This window comes from Vombatus ursinus, unplaced genomic scaffold, assembly GCF_900497805.2.
Source record: "Vombatus ursinus unplaced genomic scaffold, bare-nosed wombat genome assembly UNPS02014802.1, whole genome shotgun sequence".
In the NCBI taxonomy this organism is placed as follows: domain Eukaryota; kingdom Metazoa; phylum Chordata; class Mammalia; order Diprotodontia; family Vombatidae; genus Vombatus; species Vombatus ursinus.
The window spans coordinates 27,751,005-27,776,242 of NW_020954580.1; the positions used below are offsets into that span (position 1 = coordinate 27,751,005).

General features: G+C 38.9%; 1 pseudogene; it reads left to right on the forward strand.

The window, feature by feature from the left end:
• The first annotated feature begins 1,435 nt into the window (after positions 1-1,435).
• Positions 1,436-1,725, forward strand: LOC114051266 (annotated as a pseudogene).
• Positions 1,726-25,238: the final 23,513 nt, after the last annotated feature.

A 25,238-nucleotide genomic window follows, 5' to 3' on the forward strand; every position in this document is an offset into this window, starting at 1 on the left:
GTGAGGATCAAATAATACAATGAACATTAAAAAAGTGTTGTAAGCCATGAAGTGCTATATAAATGTCAGCCACCACCACCACCACCATCCTCAACATCATCATCATCATCATCATCGTCATCACTATCATCATGATGTCCTTGGATGCTCATCTGTGACTTTGAACAAGTAATTTAACTTTCATAAGCCTCAGTTTCCTTTTCTGTAAAGTGAGTAAGTTGGGGTAGATGGACTTTGAGTTCCCTTCCAGCTCTAGTTCAATGATATTATGGAGAAGAAAAAGAGCTTTACTCTTTAATCTTCTGAGATTTAAGGATTTATATTCAGCACACTTAATGGACTCAGGATGGGTATATTGCAATCAGCATTGTTGGGGCCTTCCACATTGAGAGCCAAATACCTATCAAATGCTCCTTTTAGTTTGATTGATACATAGCTCATTGAAACATTAGTCTACATTACTGACAACCCAAGTCTTTCCAGGAGCTGGAAGACAGTGATTAAGGAATATGTCAAGACCCAAGACTTTATGACCTTCAGCAATTCATTCTAATCTCCCTGTTTCAGTGGAGAGACAAGGCACTGAAGAAACCAAGAGAAAAATAAAATTGTTCTTGCCTTTGAGGAGATGGCATTCTACTGATAACCAAGGAAGAGTCTTCCTAAATTTGCAATATAGAAAGGCTTACTCAACATAGACACGGAATCATTGAATATTAGATCAGAAAGAGAACTTAAAGATCATCTAGCCCAATCCCTTAATTTAACAGATGAGGAAACTGAGGCCAAGAAAAGTCAAGTGACTTGCCTATGATCACAATAAAATAATGGCAGGGCCAACATTAGAACCCAGGTCTACTGAGCCTCTCCCCCTAGTGTTCTTTCTCATTGCATCTCACCAGTCTTTTCAGAAATAGTTTTCAGGTAGCTCTCATCTATGGATAATTGTACCATTCTATTCATAGTGTCCTTTCTAAAGGACTATTGTGTGTGACTTTGTACATTGTTTCTATAGGTCTTCAAAATTCAGAAGGAGGAGGAACTGTTAGTATTAAAACACATTCTCCAGGGATTTAGGTGAAGTCTCAGGAAATGAAGATTATAAATGGGATTTGTCTACAGATACTTTAGTTTTGGTTTCCAGAATGGTACTTTGTTGAACTTCAGAAGAAGTAGAATCACAATTCTAGAGAAGGAAGGAATCTTAGAAGTCATCCTCTGGTACCCCCAATCTTTCACATATTTTCACTCTCTCCCTCTCTACTGGTTCCTTACCTACTGTCTGCAAAGATGCCCATGTCTCCTTATCCTAAAAAAAATTACCTGATCCTTCCATCTCTGATAACAATTGTCCCATTTCTCTTCTACTTTTTGTATCTAAACTACTTGAAAATGCCATCTACAGGTTCTCTTTGGTCCTGGTGGTAGGAGGAAGATGATGAAGGGGATTTCCTCATGTGGTAAGTACCAGAATAAGACATATACTTTGTGCCATCATGGTTCTAAGGCATACTATCTTGAAAAGTCAACACATGGCAAATGTGGATATCCTACTAAACACAAGAGAAAGCATAATCGGAGTGCAAAGGCTAAGGGAGGCAACATCACCGGACTGAGCCAATGAGGCACCTAAAAACTGTCTACTGTTGATTCAGGGTTAGAGTCCATAAAGGAACAACACCTAAACCCAAGAGAGCAGCTGTTGCAGTATCTAGTTCATCTTGAGGTTTCAACTGTTTGTTAAAATAAAAGTTCTGAATCATAAGTAAAAAAAAAGAAAAGAAAAGAAAAGAAAATGCCATCTACAATAGGTGTCTCCATTTTTTCTCAACTTTTTTTAACCCCTTAAAATCTGGGTTTTGGCCTTATTATTCCACTGAAGAGGTCTCCAAAGGTACTAATGATCTCCAAGTTGCCCCATCCAATGGCCTTTTCTCAATCCTCATGCTCCTTGGCCTTTCTGCAGCCCTTGACACTGATGATCACTCTCTCCTCCTTGACTCTCTCTTCTCTCTAGGTTTTTAGGGTACCATTTTCTCCTGATTTTCCTCCTCCCTATCTGATCACTTCTTTGCAGTCCCCAAATGGAATCATGAAGAGTTCAATTTCCTCATCTATAAAATGAACTGGAGAAGAAAATGGCAAACCATTCCAGTATCTTTGCCAAGAAAACCACAAATGGGGTCACGAAGAATTGGATAGGACTGAAAGGACTGAACAACAATAACCACAAAAGATCCAACTATAGCTAAGCCTAATTGATTCAGGATCAAGTAAATGCAAAAAAAAAATTCTGTATCTAGAACATAGAGGTCTGGAATCATTATGGTTTTTTATAGGTACAAAGAATCCTTATTACAAAGAGCATACGTTCAAATGGGGGAGACGATAAAGATGCGCGCGCGTGTGTGTGTGTGTGTGTGTGTGTGTGTGTGTGTGTGTGTGTGTAACCAGCCCCTCATTGGCAAGGAAGGCTGATTGGAGCTATAGTTTATCCCAACTGAAAGGAGGATCAAAAGAGGCAGAAGCCCTTTAGCACAGGGCAAGGCCAGGAATTTTTTCTTTCTGGGGAGAAGGAAAAGGCCCAGGGCCTTTTCCTCTAAACAAGAGTTAGTTGTGAAACAATGGCAAAGCAGGCCACTGCTACCCCCAACAATGTAATCATGAATTGTGGGAGCCTTGTCTGGCTCAATGACCCGCTGAAGGAGTGATGTGCATTTGCCTGCACGGAATTTGCTGTTTGCCGGGATGTACCTGTTTACCACACTGAAGGATTGAAGGACATGGTAAAGTTATCCCCTCCCTGCTCTCACTTCTCTCATTACTATCTGGTCATTGGCCATCACTCCTCTCAGGAGTTTCCTGTTCTATTTTAACCTCATTAAATTGGCTGTCTGAACATCTCTAAGAGGTTTAGTCTCCAGATAAAGATAAGCTGATTTACAGTGCATTCTGCAGGAGTATTTGCTATAAAGGAGCGAACCATGCAAGGGAGGAAAGGTCAAAAAAGAACCTGAGACCAATTGCCTTAATCTAAACCAAGAGTCTTATTAAGCTCCCTTGCAGATATGCAAAGAGGGGCTTCATACAAACATACCAAAAAATATAAAGAGAAGAAATGCAAAGTAAATAAGTACATATTTATTGTATCTAGAAGAAGCCTTTCCCAATCCTCCTTAATCTTAATGCCTTCCAGTTAAGATTTTCTCCAATTTATCCTTATTTATATACAGTCTGTTTGCATGGTGTTTGTCCCATTAGACTGTAAGCTCCTTGAAAATAGGGACTATTTTTTTTTTGCTTTTTTTTGTATCCTTAGTCTTAGCCCTGTACCTGGCACGCAGTAGGTGCTTAATGAATGCTTGCTGACTATAAAACTGGATATTATGTCCATATCCTTTCTATAGGGTGGTTATGTGATAATCAAATGAAAATGTAGACAGGGTGTTCTGTAAATTATAAAGAACCATATAGACGTAACATAGTTTGAGACTCCACCTAAGCTCTATCTTTTTGATGAAGTCTTTCGTGTGTATGGACCTATTTCCCTTAAGTAAATATCTGGCCATGTCACCCACCAACTGAATAAACTCCAATGGCTTCCTATCTCCTCTAGAATAACATAGACACTTTTAAAACCTTTCACAATCTGGCCCCAGTGAACCTATCCAGCATCTCCATACATTATTCCCCTTTTACATTCTGCAGTCCAACCAAAATATCCTTCTTGCTGTTTCCTATCTCCATGCCTTTGTACTGGCTGGCCCTCATGCCTAGAATGCTCTCTCTTTTTATCTCCACCTCAAAGAATACCTTACTTCCTTTAGGACTCAGCTCACAGACTACCATCTACATATAACCTTTCTTGGCCCCTACAATTGCAAGCTCTCTTCCTCCCTAAACTACCTTGTATTTATCTTATATGCATCTTGCATAAACCTATATGTGCACATATATGGTAGAGTAGAAACTCCTTGAGAGCAGGGGCTATTTCTTTGCATCCATACTGCTTAGCACAGTCTGGCATATAGCAGGCAGTTAAATGCATTTTGTTGTGAGGTTGTTAATATGTATCCTCAATAATGTCTTTTACATAATTTTTGCATGAAAGTATGGTTAGTAACATGTTGGCACCTACACTATGTGTCTCACCATCACCCTTTAGGTTATAAACAGTCTGCGTGCTTCAGAGATTATGTGTATACCATGATTGATAGCTCTGTAACATCACTGGGTGAATAGTGGTCTTGAAAACAGGTGTTTTCATATCTGGGGACAGCCTAAGATTATCAAAAACACTGTACTGTCTCTGGCTGTCATTGAGATGCACCATAGAATTCTGGGACTTGATCAGCAATCAATCTAGGAGTGTCTGGGGTTGGGGGGCTCACCATCTATAGGGTCTCTGCATAGGACATCTGCCATGACAGTGGCAAACAGCTTTGGCCAGTGCGTCTCCTTTAATATTGATAAACAAATGATTAATAAACAAATGATTATCTCTATGGCTGCATGATTAAGGAATCTTTTATTATCTTTACATATACGTGAAGGATCCCTCCTTTGGAGAAAAAAAAAAGAGCTGTTAAACCTATATTTTTCTCTTTGTGATCAAAAGCTCTTTTATAACCCCCTAAACAATAGACACAATGGGATCTTGTATTCCCTAGACATCTCTGTCTATGACATCATCAAGACTTGATATTATCAAGACAGAAAACCTGTAGTCTGCTATAAAAAACCATCTGCGAATGTCTGCCTGTTCCCTTCTCCTATTTTCATCAAGGGTTCATTTGACGTGTAGTTAATCCTCAGAAACACATTACAGATATAAATAAAGGCATACACAGAAGTAACTGCTGCTGCCTGTTGGTTCATCTTGGGTTTCTTTTTTAATTTTTGTATTATCATGATTTTTTCCCCTTCTTTGAGAATCTTCCATTTTTGAGCTTTCATGAAAAATGATCTCTGGAGCAGAGCCAACATGGTAGAGCAAAGGCTGGGAACTCACCCAATTTTCCCCTACAAACAATTTTAAAATAATGCCTCAAATCAAATTCTGGAGTGGCAGAGCTAACAAAAGGTCAGAGGGAGACACTTTTCCAGTCAAAGACAACTTAGGAGGCCTGCAAGAGAGGTTTATGGCACCAGGTTGGGGGCAGGCCCAGAGCTCAAGAGGAGCACCAGCAGTAGGCCTGGACAGCAACAGCAGCAGCAGCATCAGGAACTCTCAGCCCAGAGTCAGTAAGGGGGTCAGATAACTGGTCAGAAAGAGATTACAGGAGACCCTTTGCCAGCACTGGGTACAGCTGGCACTGATTGGCAATTCTATTGCCCGTAAGCAGTTCTGGATCACAATTCCAGGGTGGAGACGAGTGTTTGTGATCAGTCACAAGGGAGCAAGGGCCCTGGTCACAGTTCCAGGATCAAGAGTAGCACTTTCAGCTACAGGAGAGCAAGGGCCCTTCCTGGGTAAAGACCAAGGTACAGACCAGAAGAGCAGTGACCACACCTCTCTCAGGATAATACCAACTTGGGAGCACTGAAAACGCTCAAACTCCCAAAATAGCAGCACAAAAGCCTGAAGCTTGGCACAGTGTGTCCCTCCCACCGCGTAAGCAGGTACCAATTTTAACATAAAGTTGGAAGTGAGGTGGTATTGTTTCTATTCTTCTATTATCCTTCTGCGCGGTGTTTTGAAGATGAGATTGAGATTTTGCAGTTGCACATTAAACTGGGGCTGTGCTTATCTTTCATGCCTCTCTATTTGTCAAGAAGATCCAGTTGTTTGTAGGTTGGGTTGGTGTGGGCATGTTTTTAAGCTCTGTTTCAGTGACTACTTCACCTTGATTAAGTTTCTCCTAAGAGATGACGATAAACAGGGTCAATATTTTTCATTTTATCCTTTTCCCAAATTTCAGCCAACAGGTTATTTAAGGAAGACAGCCTTCCTATTCATATTTCTAATTTTTTCTAATGATGTTAACTTTCACCCTTGCTCTATGAAGATGATGAATCTGCTTATAAACAGATGATTCTGAAATGACTGCTATATATTTCTTACCTATTAGGATATAGTAGATTCTATTTTTATGCTGCTTAGTACTCATGTAGAAGGTGTCTTTGGGAGTAACGTGATCAACTTTACAAGGTTTAATGTTGAGACCTTAATTCTGACTTCATTCTAACTTCAAATATATCTCCCTATGTAAAGTTAAGTTCATCTTCATTAACAACAACAACAAAAAAGAAAAAAACAAAAAAAAAACTGAGATTGAGATGATTGATGACACCTTCTTGATAGGGCGTGGGGAATACTGCTGGCCTGGGTCAGGGGTGGGGAACCTGTGGCCTTGAAGCCACACGTGGCCCTCTAGGTCCTCAAGTGCAGCCCTTTGGCTGAATCCAAACTTCACAGAACAAATCCCCTTAATAAAAGGATTTGTTCTGTGAAGTTTGGATTCCCCTGTTATTTGTTGATCCATTGACAAGTCAGTGAAGATATCTGATTGAGTGATGGCTATGGTGGGTCTGGGCGACATCCCAGTTCTCCAGCCCATAAAATGGAGCAAAGCAGTCTGGAAGAGGAATATTATATGATGGTGTAGGTGTATGTATTCATACATATAGATATATGTCTCATGTAGTTTGCATTTATGATTTCTTGAAATATAGCTCTGGTAAACCAGGCTTTGATAAAGCCCATTGGGATTCAAGTGGAGATACTTGACTATATCTTTACACCCAAATCACTCTGGCTGTCACTAATTGGCCAATAATAGGTCTCAGCCCAAGCCTCACTTGCTCATTGTTTGGGTTTTGATGACTCAGAGTAAGTGGAAATAGCAATTGTTTCTGTTGTGGCCAGAAACTCTAAGGGTCATCCCCTCCCAGATTGTTTCTTTTGGGAAATCGGACTACGCCATCTTTTGCCCCAATTCTTACCTAGCCTTTAATCTCTGAATGGGTGTAGCCTTGGAAAAACTGAGACCTGCAAAAGACTGTAGCTTAAAATGGCCAGGATCTCCCACTACATCCGGGGCCATCTCAATTGGCCTAACCTGTGTCTTGTCACTGGACTCCAATGACTCTGGAGGAGAGAGCAGGCTGATAATTTGCATCACCCGACCTCACTTAAATCCAATTCACTTGCAAATCAAGACATCACCCTCCTGATGTCATTGGTCTTTTTTTTTTCTTTTTGCAGTGGGGTTAAGTGACTTGCCCAGGGTCACATAGCTAGCAAGTGTCAAGTGTCTGAGGTAGGATTTGAACTCAGGTCCTCCTGGCTCCAAGGCCAGAGCTCTATCCACTGTGCCACCTAGCTGCCCTCATTGGTCCTCTTTAAGAATGAAGGACAAACAACAACAACAACAACATTCCTGTATGTATATAGGTATACATATGTGTATGTGTATATGTGTGTGTGTGTGTGTATAATACATTTGCACACACAAATTTATACATATATATATATACACACATATATATGTATTCTTACATTATATCACAAGGATGCAATTCTCTTTGAAAGGGATTTTTCATTTGACATTATTAGAAAACCAACCACCTTCCCAGCAGACTTGCATAGTTCATATAACTCATGGTAGTGGAGGAAGATGTCCAGATTTATTCTTCCGCATTGTGACTCCATAGTTTGCCGTTCCTGAAGTTCTGTGCTCTCCAGGAGACTGCTCAGCAGCTCAGGTAGAACTCCTTTTCTCTCCCAAAGACTGGATCCAACAATTCAACGTTGTCCAGAAAATTCCCTTGTTCTAAGAGGCTTTGTCTAAGAGTCCTTGCCACTCCAATGCTGCCTCCAACTGCTGCCCTCTTTGGGCCTATGTGGTTCCACAGGGAGGCTTCCTTCTGCTCTGGAATCTAAGCCCATTCTCTGGTCACTGTTTGTTTCTGCTCAGTTCTCTCTGATCTGTTTCTGTCACTGTCTCTGTCTCTGTCTCTGTCTCTGTCTCTCTCTCTTCCCCCCCCCCCATATATATGGAGAGCAAGAAAATTTCCCGGACAACATTGAGTTCTTGGATACATTCTTTCTCCTCTACCATGAGTCATGTGAACTGTCCTGGGAAGATGGTAGGTTTTCTAATAATGTCAAATGAAAAAAATTCCCTTCAGAGAGAACTCCATCCTTGGGATTTCATGCAAGTCTAGAAAACTGTACAGGTTCCTGAGTGTAAGTGAGGCTCACCAGAGGATGAGGGGTCATCTCTCCATCAGTCTTAAGAATGATTCCTTTCCAGGATAGGCAATAATAGAATGAAACATCTTTTTTCTCCAGAAACCTGGGGACAACTCAGCATTGTCAAAGAAATTCCCTTCTTCCCTACAAGAGGATTGACCTAGGGCTTCTTGCCACCCCTTCTGTTGCCATCCCTGAAGCCAAGAAGTTCTTGGGGAAGGGGCAGTGAAGGCTGTTCAAAGAAGCAGGCTTTCCTTCTCCACAGGGATGCAAAACCATTCTTATGCCTGATGTTTGTCTGCACTCAGCTCTTCCTGCATGTCTAATCTATTTTGTTGTATGTGTCTACCCCCTTTTATGGTCTGGCGTCCTATAAAGCCCAGGATATGGCTTAGATCTGCAACAGCCATGACTCAAAGAATCATCCTCAACAGGTTATCAATTCCTAGGAGTACTCCCCACACTCCAATCAAGAAGAGGTCATCTATCAACTCCATGTTTTGTAAATGAGAAATTACAGAATCATAGAGCTAGGAAGGGATGTTAGAAGTCATCTAATCCAACCCAATCATTTCACAGGAAAGGAATTGGGTGGGGGCAGGGGGACCAAAAATGAGACCCAGGGGAAGTTAAGTGACTTACCCAAGGCCAAACAGGTGGTAAATGTCATAGGTGAGATTTGAACCCAGGTCCTTGGACTTCACAGTCATTGCTCTTTCTATAGTGCCTTGCTCCCTCCAGAAGGAGATTCCCACTTTGCATAGACTGAAACAAAAATGTTTAACCTTATTAAGTTGGTCAGGATGTTATTCATGGTCAACAACCCCTTCCCCACGCCTATTAAATCCAGCTTCTTCTGATACACTTTTTTTTTTTTTGCTTTTTGTTGAGGCAATCGGGGTTAAGTGACTTGCCCGGGGTCACACAGCTAGTAAGTGTCAAGTGTCTGAGGCCAGATTTGAACTCAGGTCCTCCTGACTCCAAGCCAGAAGTCTATCCATTGCACCACCTAGCTGCCCCCAATAGACTTTTTAAAGAAGATTTTCATTATATATAAGCGTAAGACTTATGCATAATCTCTATGTCTTTGAATGCTTTCATTTCTTAAACCTGAACTGTTAGTTTTCAAAAACAATTTTCCCCATGTTCCCCTGGGCCCATCTTTGTATTGAAGTAATTGAGCATCATGGTTTATAATGAATTGGTTTGGAGGATCTTGTCAAATTGTTCTTATATTTTCTCCCCTTCTTCATCCCCTAAAGCAGATGTTAGCAGACAAATAGCAGCTATCTTCATTGTTGTCTTTTGTCTTGTATACCTCTTGAGCACTTCAAGGTGAGATGACCGAGTGCCCTATGTAATAATGTTTTGTGTTCTCTTGAGACAACATAATGAAAGCAGCTTCACCAAACCCTGTATTTGTCTCTCTGAGGAAAACCTGTGAGGATTTTGTTTACTTTACTGTAACATCTTTATTTCTTCAGATTTCATTTATATCAATATTCCTGTGGCTTGGTCCTCATTGGTCCTGTGGTTGTATATATGTGTTTGCATGCCTTCTCTCTCATTACACTGAAAGCTCCTCAAGGGAAGGAACTGTCTTTTGCCTTTTTTGTATCCTTGGTATTTAGTGCAGTGCCTGGCACATAGAAGGCACTTAATAAATGTGCCTACCCTGGCACATAACAGATGCTTAGTAAATGTTTATTGATTGGCCATTAGATAAAGATGTAAGACCCATGACTGCTTTGGTATAAAGAACTCACTTAATGGAAAATACATTTTCCCATTTGGTATCCACACCATCTCAGCAATTTGTAGTTTGATAGAGTGGCTTGTAGCCCTGAGAGGTTAAATTACTTATCCAAGACATGCATACAGCCAGTATATGTCACAGGTAGGACCTGAACACAATCACAATTTGCAAAGGACACCATATTTTATTAACATGGACACCATGTTTTATTAACATAGCCTAAGGTTAAATTAGCTTGCCTTTCCTTCTATATGACAGCATCAATTCATACTGCGTTTAAGTCTACTGAGACTTCATATTTTCCATATGAATTGCTTTCTTGTTTTATTTGTTTCAGTAGCTGATAGTATGTAAGTGAAGGGTTTTATATTTATTCCCACGAAATTTCCTTTTATTTACTTCATCTCATCCTTCTAGTACTTTGAGATTTTTTTGAATCCCAATTCTACTATATGATGTGTTGGAAAAACTTCCCAGTTTATGTAATCTAGGAATTTGATAAGTATACTCTCTATTCTTTCATTAAACTTATTGATAAAAATGTTAGATGAGAACACATCCCAGAAAAGTTGCCTGGACAGCTCCATTAGAGACCTTCCCACAGGTTGAAATCTTCACTGCTTTGCAGGTCAAGTTGGTTAGTTATTTTGAAGTTCACCTGATGGTACCACTCTTGAGTCTTCAGTTTACCATTTTGACCACAAAGATATTGAAATTGATTTGGTCAGATGCTTTGCTGATAAATTGTTTCCACTACATTCTCATGATCTACAAGTTGGTCAAAATAATAAAATGAAGTCACTTTGGAATGATTTGCTCTTAACATATCCATACTGGCTCCTAATAATCACTGTTTCCATTTCTTTAAAAATTCTATTCCTTTAAAAATCCATTATAGGGTCTTCATTATTTGGGATTGCAGTTCATTCCGGTTAGATGATTTTAATCCATTGAGGATAGCAAGGTGATCTCACACTTAATTGACTATTTTTTTGGACTTTCTAGTGTTTCATGGTACTATGGAAAGAACACTAGTTCTAGAGTCAAAGGACTTGAGTACAAACCCTACCTCTGACATATATTACTTGTGTAGTGTTGGGAAAGTCATTTAACCTCCTGGGACCTCAGTTTCCTCACTATAAAATGAGGAGACTGGATTTGATCTCTCAGATACCTTGTAGTCTAATGAATTGGAGTACTTTCCTTGGTAGAGAAAATGGAAGCAAAATGAAATTGAATAGTTCTGCCTACTCCCTACTCCCCATTATCCACAATTATCTTCCCAATCCCTCTTTTTGAAAGCTCATTTTTTTTGTCACCTTTAGCATTATTCTTCAGCCTTAATTTACACTGTCCTTTCATTCCTACAGGATCATACCTTCTGTAATTGCCACCACTTTTGCCCTTCCTTCTATCTTGCATATTCATCTTTTAAAGATGATTAGTTAGTTGATGAATTCCCTTTGAAGCCATGTTGGTCTCTTTAGACATTGTTCTCCTTTTATTATTCTTCAGAAGAATGTATTTTGACTTTGTCTCCAGGATTTCATTATGAAAAGCAGAGCCACAACTGGGAATTCTGGAGCCCTGGGTAAATTCAGATGAGGTAAATGATAAGGGGAGATTCATATCCCAGGATACCCTGAAGCTGGAATACACCATCATTGCCACTGATTGTGAGTCCTATGTGGCATGGGTCCCCAGGACAGATAGTACATGAGCAGTCTGTCTTGGTTGGGTGCAGGGGAAAGAGAACTAGAGAGTGGGGCACGATGGCAGCTGAATCCTCTAGAAGTGGTGGTATGGGGCCAGGCAAAAAGGAGGTGTCACCCTTCCCCTGTAGGGAAGAAATGTGTCTCTTTCCTCCCAATGCTCTGGGGCAAGCCCTAGAGGCCCTGTGCTAATTACAGATCTACCAGAAAACCACCGATCTCTCTTGAGCTTGTCGATAAACAATGCAACCCCCTCCCTCATCACTTTAATCTAATTTGTTCCTTTTGAACTCACAATGGCTTTTCATTGCTTAATTCCATTCATAATTCATGTCCCACTGAGTCTCCATGATATCTGTAAAGTGATTTTTATCTTTTAGAAATTAAGGTCATTTTAAAAAACCCTTTAAATTTTTTTAAACCATTTACATATAGACATCTTAGGTAATGAGCATCATTCTTGCCTTTCTCCCCCCCTCCTTTGCTTCTTGTGATGACTAATCACCTTCATGGCTATTTCTCTCATGTTATAACCTCTGCTCCCTGTGGTATCTAGCTTAACAGCTGTGTCGGAACACTTTTCTTCCTCTTCCTGCTTTTTCAATTTAAGGCCTTCTTAATCAGATCATACATTCTCCAGGCAAATACTCCAGTTTTCCCTGGTCACCATTTGATTCACTCTGACCCTGACTAAAAATCCATTATTTCTGTATTTTAATCTGTAGTGCAGACAGGCAAATTCCATTATTCACTCCCCGCTTCTGTGTTAGCTGTTCATTTCCCCTATTCCACTTGATTTTCTAAAGTCCATGCCTTCTGTTGTTTCCTGACTAGTCTTCACAGTCCTTAGACATTCTTCCTAGGCTTCTTCTTGGTAGTATAACTTGCTTAGTTATCAATCACCAGAAGTCAATAGTGTTCTGCTGGTCTGCCAAGCCTCAGGAGGCTCTCTGGCATGTCTTGAATATATGTTCCTATAAGACAGCCCACCTCTGGATAACAACGTGCATTTATTTACGTTCCACTCTGTATTACTCGAAACACAATCACAGGTTGTTAGCTAATCAATGGATCATGGATCATAGATCCCTTCTGTGTGGGACCAGTTATGGATGTTGGTGGTCCATGTGGTGGCTTCTTATCCTTCCATGGAGCATGAGAAACTGTTCCTCCGAAACAGCTTCTGTGGGAAGCATCTCATACTTTCTTGTGATGTCATGGAGTACACTCTATAGTCTCACTATTTTTTTTCCATCTATGCCAAATCACTGGTGCTGCTTTCTTTACTGGATTTAGAGAAGGGTTTTAGAGACTATAGAGTCTAATCCCCTCATTGTGGAGATGAGGAAACCGAGGGACATAGAGTTAAGTGATTTTTCCAGGGTCATACAAATAGGCATGTATTGAACAAAGGACTTTTGACTCTAAGTCCTATGGTCTATCTCCTACACCAATTAGCTGGCTTTAGGCTTCAAATTGCCTCCATTTCTTGCTTACTGCATATACCCAACTCAATCAAGCAAAGAAAGAAAGGACAAATATATATATGTATATATATATATATATATGTATATACATATAAGAATATTTATATGAGTATCATAGCTGGTTTCCCTCTCAAGGCACTGCTGAAGCATTATCACCTCCTCTGTCTCCCTCCTCAGCCTGAACCTTTCTTCTTGTCTTAGCTTAAAAAGGACAAGGTCTCCCACTGCATCTGAAGTCATCTCTAGTCATCCTGACTTGTGTCTTGCCACTGGATTTAGATGACTCTGGAGAACAGAGTGAGACTGATGACTTTGCCAATTCACTTGCAAGTCGAGACATCACCCTCCTGATGTCATTGGTCCTATTTGAGAATGAAGGACAAAGAACAATCTGTAAGTAGTCCAAGCTGCCCCACTGGGGGCCCAACTGGCCAGTTCCAGTTGGGCAACTCAACTCCTTCCTCTCCTCTTCTCTTCTCCTCCCCTTCCCTTCTATCCTTCTTCTCCCCAATGTGGGGTATCATACTCTCATCTGTAGGTGCTCTGCCCAAAGGAATGTAAATTTTAATGCTAAAACCTAGCAAGGTATCTTTGGGTTTACTGACTAGATTTCCTTCTTAAAGACCATGCCTTGAACCCAATTCACTCTTGCTCTCACTGACACGGAAAGTAAATTAAGAATGGAAGGCTCTAGCAGCTGAGGGTAACAGGCAATGGTCCTAGGCAGTTCAATCTTGATGAAAACACAAGGCAGGTGCCATGAATCAAACCATAAGTATTTATATGAACCAGAATCACGGAGCAAATAACAAGAGAAAGTCAAGCATTAGAATCATTTTCAGTCTTCCATACAGGGATAGGTATCATTTTTATATAGAATACTGTGTCAGTAGGAAAGTAAATTGTGCAAAATCTCCAAGGCATTTTCACAGAGAAGAAAAAGGTAGGAAGAATCATTCCTATATCTCCTGCTTTTTGCCACCCTAGTGTAGTGAGTATACTCTGGGCACACAACCCCAGAACCAGGCTGGCTACCTATCCCCTCAGGCTTCTAGGGGTACCCCTGAGGGGCTAGGGTGTCTTTCTCTAATACTATGGGCTTGAACCCTCATTCCAGGCATGTTCCCCCTATTATTAATCAACAGTGACTTATACTCCAGCTCTATTTAACCCATTCATATCAATTAGCTTTTACAAAGGGATATTTATTTCAAAGACAAGGCAAGAACAAAAGTACCAATATTTCTCTTCAATACTTTGGGAGCATACTCTTCCCTACATGACCTCAGTATCTGAGGATAATGTGCTCAGACTAAATGTAGTTTCTACATAGTATTGGTGCCAGCAAACTTCATGTTCAAATGTGGGAGTATTGTTGGATGGGTCATCTTCTCAACTATCACTAGGCTGGGTCTACCAGGGGTGGGGAACCTGCGGCCCTGAGGCCACATGTGGCCCTCTGGGTCCTCAAGTGGGACTCTTTGATCGAATCCAAACTTTGTCCTGTGAAGTTTGGATTTGGTCAAAGGGCCACTTGAGGACCTAGAGGGCCACATGTGGCCTCAAGGCCGCAGGTTCCTCACCCCTGGTAGAACATTGTTCCTTGTTCTTCAGGGCATTGATGCTGGTAGTTTAGTTGCAAAACTTAGCAAGAACTTTGACTATCAGACTCCTGGTTGCCTTTTCTCCTAACCTTTCAAAACTCTCAAGGTTATAATCTCCAATTTCCTAAAATGAAAGAACAAAAGACAATGACCAAGGTCTGTTTTTATGAGACCACATACTGGCCTCAGACATAGTAAGGACCCAAGGCCTCTCCTCTTACAGTCTGTTACCAAATACCATCTAGTAAGAAGTCAGCTGACAAAAAACAAGCCAAGAAAAGAGGTTAAATCAAGAGAGAGGGAATGCAGCCAACTGAGGCTTTTTGAAGGTACATACAGTTCTGATTCTCCAATTTTGGCCAAGCAACTTCTGCCCAATGGTTAGCAGACCAGAACCAGTTACAAAATGTCCACGTGTCTCTCCAAAGCCCTTCCATTATGTATCATCATCATTCTCCTGTAATATAGCTCCCCAGGTCCGCCACCATGTGGTTACTGCATTAGCAGCACTCTGCATGTTCTAATTCCACGCTATACCAGTAAGATCAGGAGATGTTGAAAGCTGTCCTGTAGTGGGAATTTCTCCTGCCCCAGGCCAGGCTTGATCCTTCTACATAGGGTGAGGATCCTGGCTACCACAACATCTAAGTCTGCCTCTCCAGCCTAAGTTTGGGCCTTTGGCAGCTCAGGTCTCTCCTCCTTGCTGATTGGGTCTTGTATATACAACAAAATGGCTCAAGTTCTGGTCATTCTCCATTGCAGACTTACTTCAGTTACTTTACTTTCTTCCTCATGTGTTTCTCAACACTGTGATTAAAACCTAACGAAAAATCTCACAGGATTTTCTGTTCTGTAATGTCTAATCAGACGTAATAAGATGTAATATGGCTAGAAATGCTGCCAACTATAGCCTGTTGTGGAAAAGGAAAATGACAAATATTGGAAGGGATGTGGAAAAATGAGACATTAATGCACTGTTGGTGGAGTTGTGAACTGATTCAATCATTCTGTACAGCAATTTGAACTATGCCCAAAGGGCTATAAAACCATGCATACCCTTTGACCCAGCAATACCGCTACTACATCTGTGTCCCAAAAGAGATAAAAAAAAGCAAAAAAGAAAAAGACCTATACATACAAAAATATTTACAGCAGCTCTTTTCTGGTGGCAAAGAATTGGAAATTGAGGGGATGCCCATCAATCGGGGAATGGTTGAACAAATTGTGGTATGTAATTATGATCGAATACTATTGTACTACAAGAAATGATGGGCAGGATGCCCTCAGAAAAATCTGGAAGGACTCACATGAGCTGATGCAAAGTGAAATGGACTGTGTACAAAGTAATAGCAATATTGTAAGATGATCAGATAAGAATAACTTGGTTATTCTCAGCAATACAATCATTCAAGACAACTCTGAAGGATTTAAGATGAAAAATGTTTTCCATCCCCAGAGAAAGAACTGATGGTGGCTGAATACAGATTAAGTCATATAGTTTTTAACTTTATTTTTCTTGAGGTCTCATTTTTAGCTCTATGTTTTCTTTCACAATATGACTAATATGGAAATGTTTTTGCATGACTACACATGTATAACCTATGTTGAATTGCTTGCCTTCTCAATGGAGATGGATGTGAGGAGGAAGGAAGGGAGAGAAGTTTTAAAAATGAATGTTAAAATGGTTTTTAGATAAAATATAAAGTAAAATATAAAATATATTTATATTATTAATGTAAATATAAAGTTTTTACATAAAAATGAAGCACTAAATAAAAAAACTACACTTTGTTATGTCAGGACTCTATGCCTTGATTTTATCTTGTACAAATGGGTAATATTTATGTATTATAGCCAATATAGTGACACTTTGTCCACAATTTCAATAAATTACCAAATGTTCACTAAGAACTTTCTATATGTTCAGTGCTGGACTAGGTGCTGGTGAGTTAAAAAAGAAATGTAAGACACAGTCCTTGTCCTCTAAGAGTTTAGAACCTAATCAAGGAGAAAATGAGTATGATACATAGTCTCTGCCACCAGAGTATTAGCAATCTAGTTACAATTTAAAATCCAATATATTTTCTGTGACTCTAATAGACTAATACCTATTAATATCAATATAATTATCATTCGTAATAAAACATATTCTTTAGATGCAGAAGTGATTTTCCAAAGTAAAGAGACAAAATGATACAGTGGATAGAGGTCCAGCTTCAGTATCAAGGAGACCTGGGTTCAAATCGTGCCTCAGACATTTGCTAACTGTAATGCTAAGCCTGTCACTTAACTTCTCTCAAACTCAGCTTCCTCATCTGCAAAGTGAAGGAGTGGGATTCCATGGCCTCTTGTCCCTTCCAGCTCTAAATCTCTGATTCTGTAGTCCTATGATCCTTCCAATGCCCTTAGGCAATTCTCTAAGATTAAATTGTGGGAACAGTTGTTCTGTAGATCTATATTGGTTTGGTTATGGGTGGGGTGGTTTCCTGATTGGGAGTTCCCCATGATAATGAAATAATAGGTCTAGAACAATAACAACAACAAAAACATCACAACCCCAACTAGGCACATGGGCAAAGATTATTTCTGACATTTAACCAAAATGTCACCCACTCATTGTTCCCTTATATCATTATGAGTCAAATAGACAACAGGTCCCAAATGACCCCTCCTTTACGAGTCTTTAGGCCAACTTAAATAATGAACCGTATCTGCTACACAAGTAGTAAACTGAGTATACAACATTTCATCCTACTCCCCACCTCACAAAAAATCAGTCAGCTATCACACACACCATCTGTGGATGGTGCTATGGGAGACTGAGGAGTCCAAGATTTGGCCCCTGCCCTCCTGGAGCTTACAGCCTCAAAGGGGAGACATGACTAACATACATGAATGTTATACAACTACAGAACACCACAACTTTGTGCACAACAGTGCACGACAGAGCATGCAGCTCAGAAATAGCACGTGCAACAGGAGTTCTGAGGAAAGGGTGGGCAATGAGAACAAAAACCATCAGGGAGGGTCTACCTGCTTATCTGGGAACTTCTCTGCCTTTCAAGTGTCTCCAGAGGAAATTCTATTTTGAGTACAGAATGATGGAAAAACAACGATATGCCATCTAGCTATAATTCAGTACAAAATTAGCCCTAAGCCTTCCATTTACTGACGGTCTTTAAGGAGACAGCATATTTGCCCAGTTTCCTTTGTTATCCTTTCATGGCTCTCAGTTCACGTCACAGTGATCATTCCTGGTTTCTTCCTTGTTGGAAACAAACCAAGGAGCCATTAATGAAGCAGACAGCAATAGAAAGAGCGATCGGCCATGGGGTGGAAAAAATCAGGCATTTCTCTTTTAAACTTGGAGAAGCAAACTGTTTGAATTGAATCCAAAGGTATTTGTGGTTCTGTTTTCACACATGTCTCAGAAATATCCAAGAATGGTCCCATTCTTCTTCTATTTTGTACACTCACTGGAAGAAATGATTCTACCACGATCCAGTATTGGTAACTTTGAACCTGGAGGCTCATGGGCCACTCTGTATTTGAGTCATCTGGCACAGTAGCTAGCCATACGTGACTGACTTAAGGCCACAGAAACTGGTGTTTTTTGCTAATCCCTGACTTTCACCTGCCCTTAATATCAGCCCCATGTTTATTGCTCTGGGGTTGTCTATCTTCTGAATAGAGGAATAGGCTCCCCAGTACTTGGATTCCACCCCTACCTTGGATTTCCAAAGAACAATTATATTTTAGGCTCTAATATAAGGTTATTGTTGTTCAGTCATTTGTCAGTCGTGTCTGATTTTTCATGACCCCATGTGGTTTTTGCTTGGCAAAGGTACTGGAGTGGTTTGCCATTTCCTGTTCCAGTTCATTTTACAGATAAGGAAACTGAGGCCAACAGAGTTAAATGATTTTCCCAGGGTTCCATAGCCAGGAAGTGTCTGAGGCCAGATTTGAACTCAGGAAGAAGAGTTTTCCTGACTTCAGATCTGGCACTCTATCCACTGTGCCATATAGCTGCCCTGATATAAGGGCTCTTCCAAAGAAGATGGAAAAAGTATGAAAATACTGAGAGTACTAACATAAATCAGGTATGGAACAGGCATTTTTATTCCCATTCAAAAAAGAGAATGGAAGGCAATAAAAATAACACTTTAAAAAACAGAATTGACTAAATGAAAAAAGAGGTACAAAAGTTCACTGAAGAAAATAATTCCTTAAAAATTAGGATTGATCAAGTGGAAGCTAATGATTCCATGCGACATCAAGAAACAATCAAAGTCAAAAGAATGAAAAAATAGACAAAAATATGAAATACCTCATTGGAAAAACAGCTGACCTAGAAAATAGATTGAGGAGAGATAATTTAAGAATTATCGGATTACCTGAAAGCCATAAAAAAAAAGAGCCTAGAAATCATATTTCAAGAAATTATCCAAGAAAACTGCCCAGATAGCTTAGATCCAGAAGATAAAATAGAAATTGAAAAAACCCACTGATCACCTCCCAAAATAGATCCTAAAATGAAAACTCCCAGGAATATTATAGTTAAATTCCAGAACTCCCAGGTCAATAAGAAAATACTTCAAGCAGCCAGAAAAAAAAATCATTCAAATACTGTAGAGAAACAGTCAGGCTCACTTAAGTTTTAGCAGCTACAACATTAAAGGAGTAGAAGCCTTGAAATATTATACTCCATAAGGCAAAAGAGCTGGAATTACAACCAAGAGTAACCTACTTAGCAAAATTGAGTATAATCCTTCAAGGGAAAAGATGGATATTTAGTGAAGTAGAGGACTTTCAAGACTTTGTGATGAAAAGATCAGAGCTGAACATAAAATTTGACTTTCAAATTCACAACTAAACAGAAGTATAAAAAGGTAAAGATAAGAGAGAAATAAATAATAAGGGACTCAATAAAGTTAAGTTGTTTACCTTTCTACATGGAAGATGATCATATAACTTCTAAGAACTTCATCATTATTACGGTAGTTAGAAGGGTTCTACATAGAAAGAGGGTGTGGGAGTGAGTGAGTTAGGTTGGAATGATGTAAAAAAAAAAGAATACATGAGAAAGAGAGTTGATCTGGGAGAAGGGGAAAGGGAGGGGAAGAATGGGGAAAATGATCTTGCATAAAAAATGCACAGTAAGAAGAGCTTTTACAGTGATGGGGAAAATGGGGGGGCAAGTCATGCTTGAATCTCATTGTGTATGTGTATTATATATATATGTGTATGTATGTATATATATATATATACACATACACACACACACACACACACACATATATATACTCAATTAGTAATAAAAATCTATCTTTCCCAATAGGGGTGTAGGAGGAAGAGGATAAAGAAAATGGGAGGGTGATAAAAGGGAGAGTGAATTAAAGAGGATGGTAGTCAGAAGCAAAACAGATTTTAGAGGAGGAACAGGATAAAAAGAGAGAGAGATGGATAAACAGAAGAAAATAAGGTTGAGAGAAATGCATAGTTAGTAAGTTTAACTGTGAATATGAATAGAATGAGCTCACCTATAAAATGGAAGGGAATACTAAAATGGATTAGAAACCAGAATCCAATAGTATGTTGTTTATAAGAAGCACACTTGGAGCAGAATCTATTATGCTTTGGCTATGGTAAAAAAGGTGGGGGTAGCAGTCATTATCTCAGATAATGCAAACCACTTCCTGCTAAAAGGCACCATAAATAATAAAGTAATATCAATACTAAACATATATACAGCAAATGACATACTATTCAAGTTCTTAAAGAAAAAATTAAATGAGTTACAGGAGGACATAGACAGTAAAACGATAGTATTTGGGATCTCAATTCTTTCCTCTCAGAGTTAGATAAATATAACCATAAAATAAATAAGGAAGAAGTTAAGGAGATGAATAGAATCTTAGAAAAGTTAGATATGATAGACCTCTGGGGGAAAATGAATGGGAATAGAAAGGAGTATACTTTTTTCTACCTTTACAAAAATTGGCTATGTATTAGGGCATTAAAAAAACCTCACAACCAAATGCAGAATATCAGAAATATTAAATGCATCTTTTCAGATTACAATGCAAATAAAAATTACATTCAGTAAAGGGCCATGGAAGTATAGATTAAAAATTAATTGGAAACTAAATAATCTAATCCTAAAAAATGAGTAAGTCAGAGAACAAATCATAGAAACAATAAATTATTTCATTAAAGAGAATGACAATGAGACAACATAATAAAATTTGTGGAATGTTGCCAAAGTAGCACTTAGGAAAAATTTTATATCTCTAAACATGTACATCAATAAAAGAGAAAAAGAGCAGATCAATGAATTGAGCATTCAACTAAAAAAAAACTTAGAAAAAGAACAAATCTTAAATCCTCGATTAAACATCAAAATGGAAATCCTGAAACAAAGAAGAGATTAATAAAACTGAAATTAAAAAAAATTAACTAATAAATAAAACTAGGAACTAGTTTTATTTTTTAAGAAAAAGAAGATAAATCATTGGTTAATTTGATTTAAAAAAGATAAAGAAGAAAACCAAATTACCAGTATCAAAAAAGAAGAGTGAGTATAACACCAATGAAGATGAAATTAAAGCAATTATTAGGACTTATTTTGCCCAATCATGTGCCAGTAAAACTAAGAATTTAAGTGAAATGGATAAATATTTACAAAAATATAAACTGTACAGATTAACAGAAGAGGAAATAGAATATTAAATACTCTATCCTAGAAAAAGAAATTAAACAAGCCATCAATGAGCTCCCTGATTAAAAATTCCCAGAATCAGATGGATTTACAAGTGAATTCTACCACATATTTAAGGAATATTTAATTCCAATACTACATAAAGTATTTGAAAAAATAGGTAAAGAAGGAGTCCTACCAAATTCCTTTTATGACATAAATATAGTTTTGATGCCTAATCTAGGAAGAGCAAAAACAGAGAAAAAAAACTATAGACCAATTTCCTTAATGATTATCAATACAAAAATTTTTAAATAAAATACTAACAAGGAGATTATAGCAATAGATCACAAAGGTCACACACTATTACCAGGTGGGTTTCATACCAGAATCTAGGGCTGGTTTAATATTGGGGAAACTATCAGGATAACTGGTCATATTAATAATAAAAACAACAAAATTCTTACGATTATACCAATAGATACAGAAAAGATTTTGACAGAATACAGCACCCATTCCTATTAAAAGCATTAGAAAGCATAGGAATAACTGGAGCCTTTCTCAAAATTTAAGTATTATTTATCTAAGGGGGCATCTAGGTAGAGCAATGGATAGAGTGCCAGGCCTGGAGTCAATGGACCTGTTTTCAAATCTGACTTACTACTTGGGTGATCCTGGGCAAACAAGGTTAAGTGACTTGCCCAGGGTCACACAGCTAATAAGAGAGACTGGATTTGAACTCAGGAAGATGAGCCTTTCCTACACCAGGCATAGTGCTCTATCCACTGAACCAGCTAGCCATCTTTAAGTTAGGTGGATACTTGCAAACACGGATTCCAAAGGGTCTTGACAAATCATCTTAGTCTGAGAGACCCTGAAAGCAGGAATCCCCTTTACAAAAACAACGTATCAGTAGTTTACTTTTATATCATAGTTTTAGATCTAGAAGGAACCTCAGAGGTTATTTTCAGAAAATGAAAAGTGGTTTAGTGGATAGACTTATAACTGAGAAATGGGCTCAAACTTCCCCTTAGACAGATATTAGTTGTGAGACCTTGGTGCCTCAGTTTCCTTATCTGTAAAATGAAAGGGTGGTATTCTGTGGCCTCTAAGTCCCTTCCAGCTCTAAATCTATGCTCCTAGGAAACTGAAACCTTAGAGAAGTTAGATGATTTGTCAATGGATGTAGGCAATACACAACAGAATCTAGATTCAAAACCAGATCCTCTGACTCCAAATATACCATTCTATGTCTCATACTTCATCTTTGCTAAATATTTTCCATAGTTTCTCACTTGTTCTGTCCCTGGAAGACTTCAAGGAGAGGCTAGATGATCTTCTATCAAAGGCGGGATAGAGGAAATTGCCATTGAAGTACAGGTTGGACTAAATGCTTCCTGAGGCTCTTTCTAAACCCGAGTGTCTACAACCCTCCCAAGGTAGGTAGAGCAGCTTTTCCATTTTACAGATGAAGACATTGATACAAATTTTGAACCTGGAGAAAAAAAAAAAGTTCAGTTGTTGTGGAACCCTTGCATGGCATTCAGTGGACCAAAAAGCATATTCATTATTATGGAGATTGTTCAAGAACCTTTAGATATATTTCACCTGGGGCGAGAAGACCCAGATTCATTGATTTACTACACCACGGATTATCAAACTTTTTTGGTTCATTATGCATTACATTATTGTTTGGCATGAAGAATGTCTACATGACAGAAAGGAGACTTGAGTATGCACCTGTGATTGCAAATTTAAGTTCCATACAATTTGGGACAAATTCAAGGGGTTGTGTGTGCTGGAGCTGGCTCAAACCAGAGCCAACTGGCAAACTTCTTAGAAATTGGCAAATAGTACAAACAAAGGCTTGATTTATTGTTTTGTTGATTATCCAGAAAAGACTTAAGAAAGTGATGGAGAAAAATTTAATAATGCAGATTAAACTTAAAAGTGTGTTGTGAATACATTTTCCCCCCTGGAGAGCTGGTTGTTAAATATTTACCATTTCCACTCATCCATCATCTCTGTAACTTTCCAAACCAAAATATCCCTCCCTGGCCATCACTTCCTATGTACATTGTCTCCCCCTGTTAAAATGTAATCTGCCTGAGGGCAGAGACTGTCTTCACTTTTTGTACATGTATCCCCAGCACCCAAAACAGTATTTGGCACATAGTACTGCATAAGTGCTTGTTTGTTTTTAGTTTAGTTTTTAACATTCACTTCTATAAGATTCTGAGTTTTAAATTTTCTCCCCCTTCTTCTGCATCCCCTTCTCCAAGATGGCACGCCATCAGATATAGGTTATACATGTACAATTGTATTAAACATATTTCCACATTGGTCATGTTGTAAAGAAGAATTAGAACCAAAGGGAAACTCCACAAGAAAGAGGAAAGAGAGAAAGAGAGAGAGAGGGCAGAAATAGGAAAGAGTATGCTTCGATCTGCATTCAGACTCCACAGCTCTTTTTCTAGATGTGGATAGCATTTTCCATCATGAGTCTTTTGGAAATGTTTTAGGTCCTGGTATTGCTGAGAATAATTAAGTTTATCAAAGCTGGTCATTGCACAATGTTGCTGTTACTATGTAATAAATACTTGTTTATTCGCCTACTCAAAAAGCAAAGGAATATAGAAAAATCTCGAGGGCCAGGACAGCTTGATTTTTGTCTTTATAAAAACAGAGTCCAGCACAGAGTCTGGGACATAGAAGGTGCTTAATAAATATTAATTAATTAAATTTATTTATTATATTATGTTAATAATAAATTAAATAATGAAGAAATGATTGTTGAATGAATGTCAACAAACATTAAGTGCCTATTATGTACTGAGCATTGTGTTAAAAAATCATAATATACAACAAAAATACTGGCCTAGGTCTTAACCAATGGGCTCTCCCAATATGTAAGCATGGCCCCTTTCATGGACTAACCCAGCTGCACTGGGGTTTGCATGTTTCATTTGGAAAACGCCCTCTCTAATATAGGCTGATGATTTTGAGTATTCGGTACTCAGTTTTTTTATTTTATTTTATTTTTAATTTATGGAATAAAATGAGCATTTTCATAATATAGTATAATAAAAAGATGATTGCACATGAAACTGCAAATCTATTAGATTTACTATTCCTTTCCAGTATTCATTCTTATTTTCATATTTTCTCTCCCCCTCCGCGTTACCCCTTCCTTTCCTTTTCCTATCTCTTTCTCTTCTCCCCTTTCCCTTTCCCATTAATTCCCTCTTCTCTCTTTCCTTCCCCTCCAAGGACAAAGAGTTGAATTTAAGTTAAATGAGCTTATGCTTGAATTTCCTCGTTCTAGGCCACATGTCCCTCTGCCCTCCCCCAAATCCCTCTACAGCCCTGGCAGCTGAATTTACTTAGCTCTCACCTGCAATCTCAGCCCAACACTTGAGTATAGTAACCAATCCCAGCCATAGGCAGGGGAGATAAAAGAGTAATGAAAGCAGTTTCTTACTGTCCCATCCCCATCCTCCACAAAGTGATCTCCTATGGACAGGGACAGGTATTTCAGATAACAGAGCTGAATACCCAGAGATTTCCTAACTCTGAGCTACACAGCTCATTACAGACCACTCCCAAAGTATCATGTCTTCAGTTCTAGGGTGATGAAACATCAGATTAAAAAACTGCTCAGATAATTATGTAATAAAGACCGCTCACACCCCCTACGTGTCATTCCTTCAGAGTGGGGTGATCTTGCACACAGACACAGACAAAAGGAACATCCTCAGAAAATCCAACTGTACCACTCAGCCATG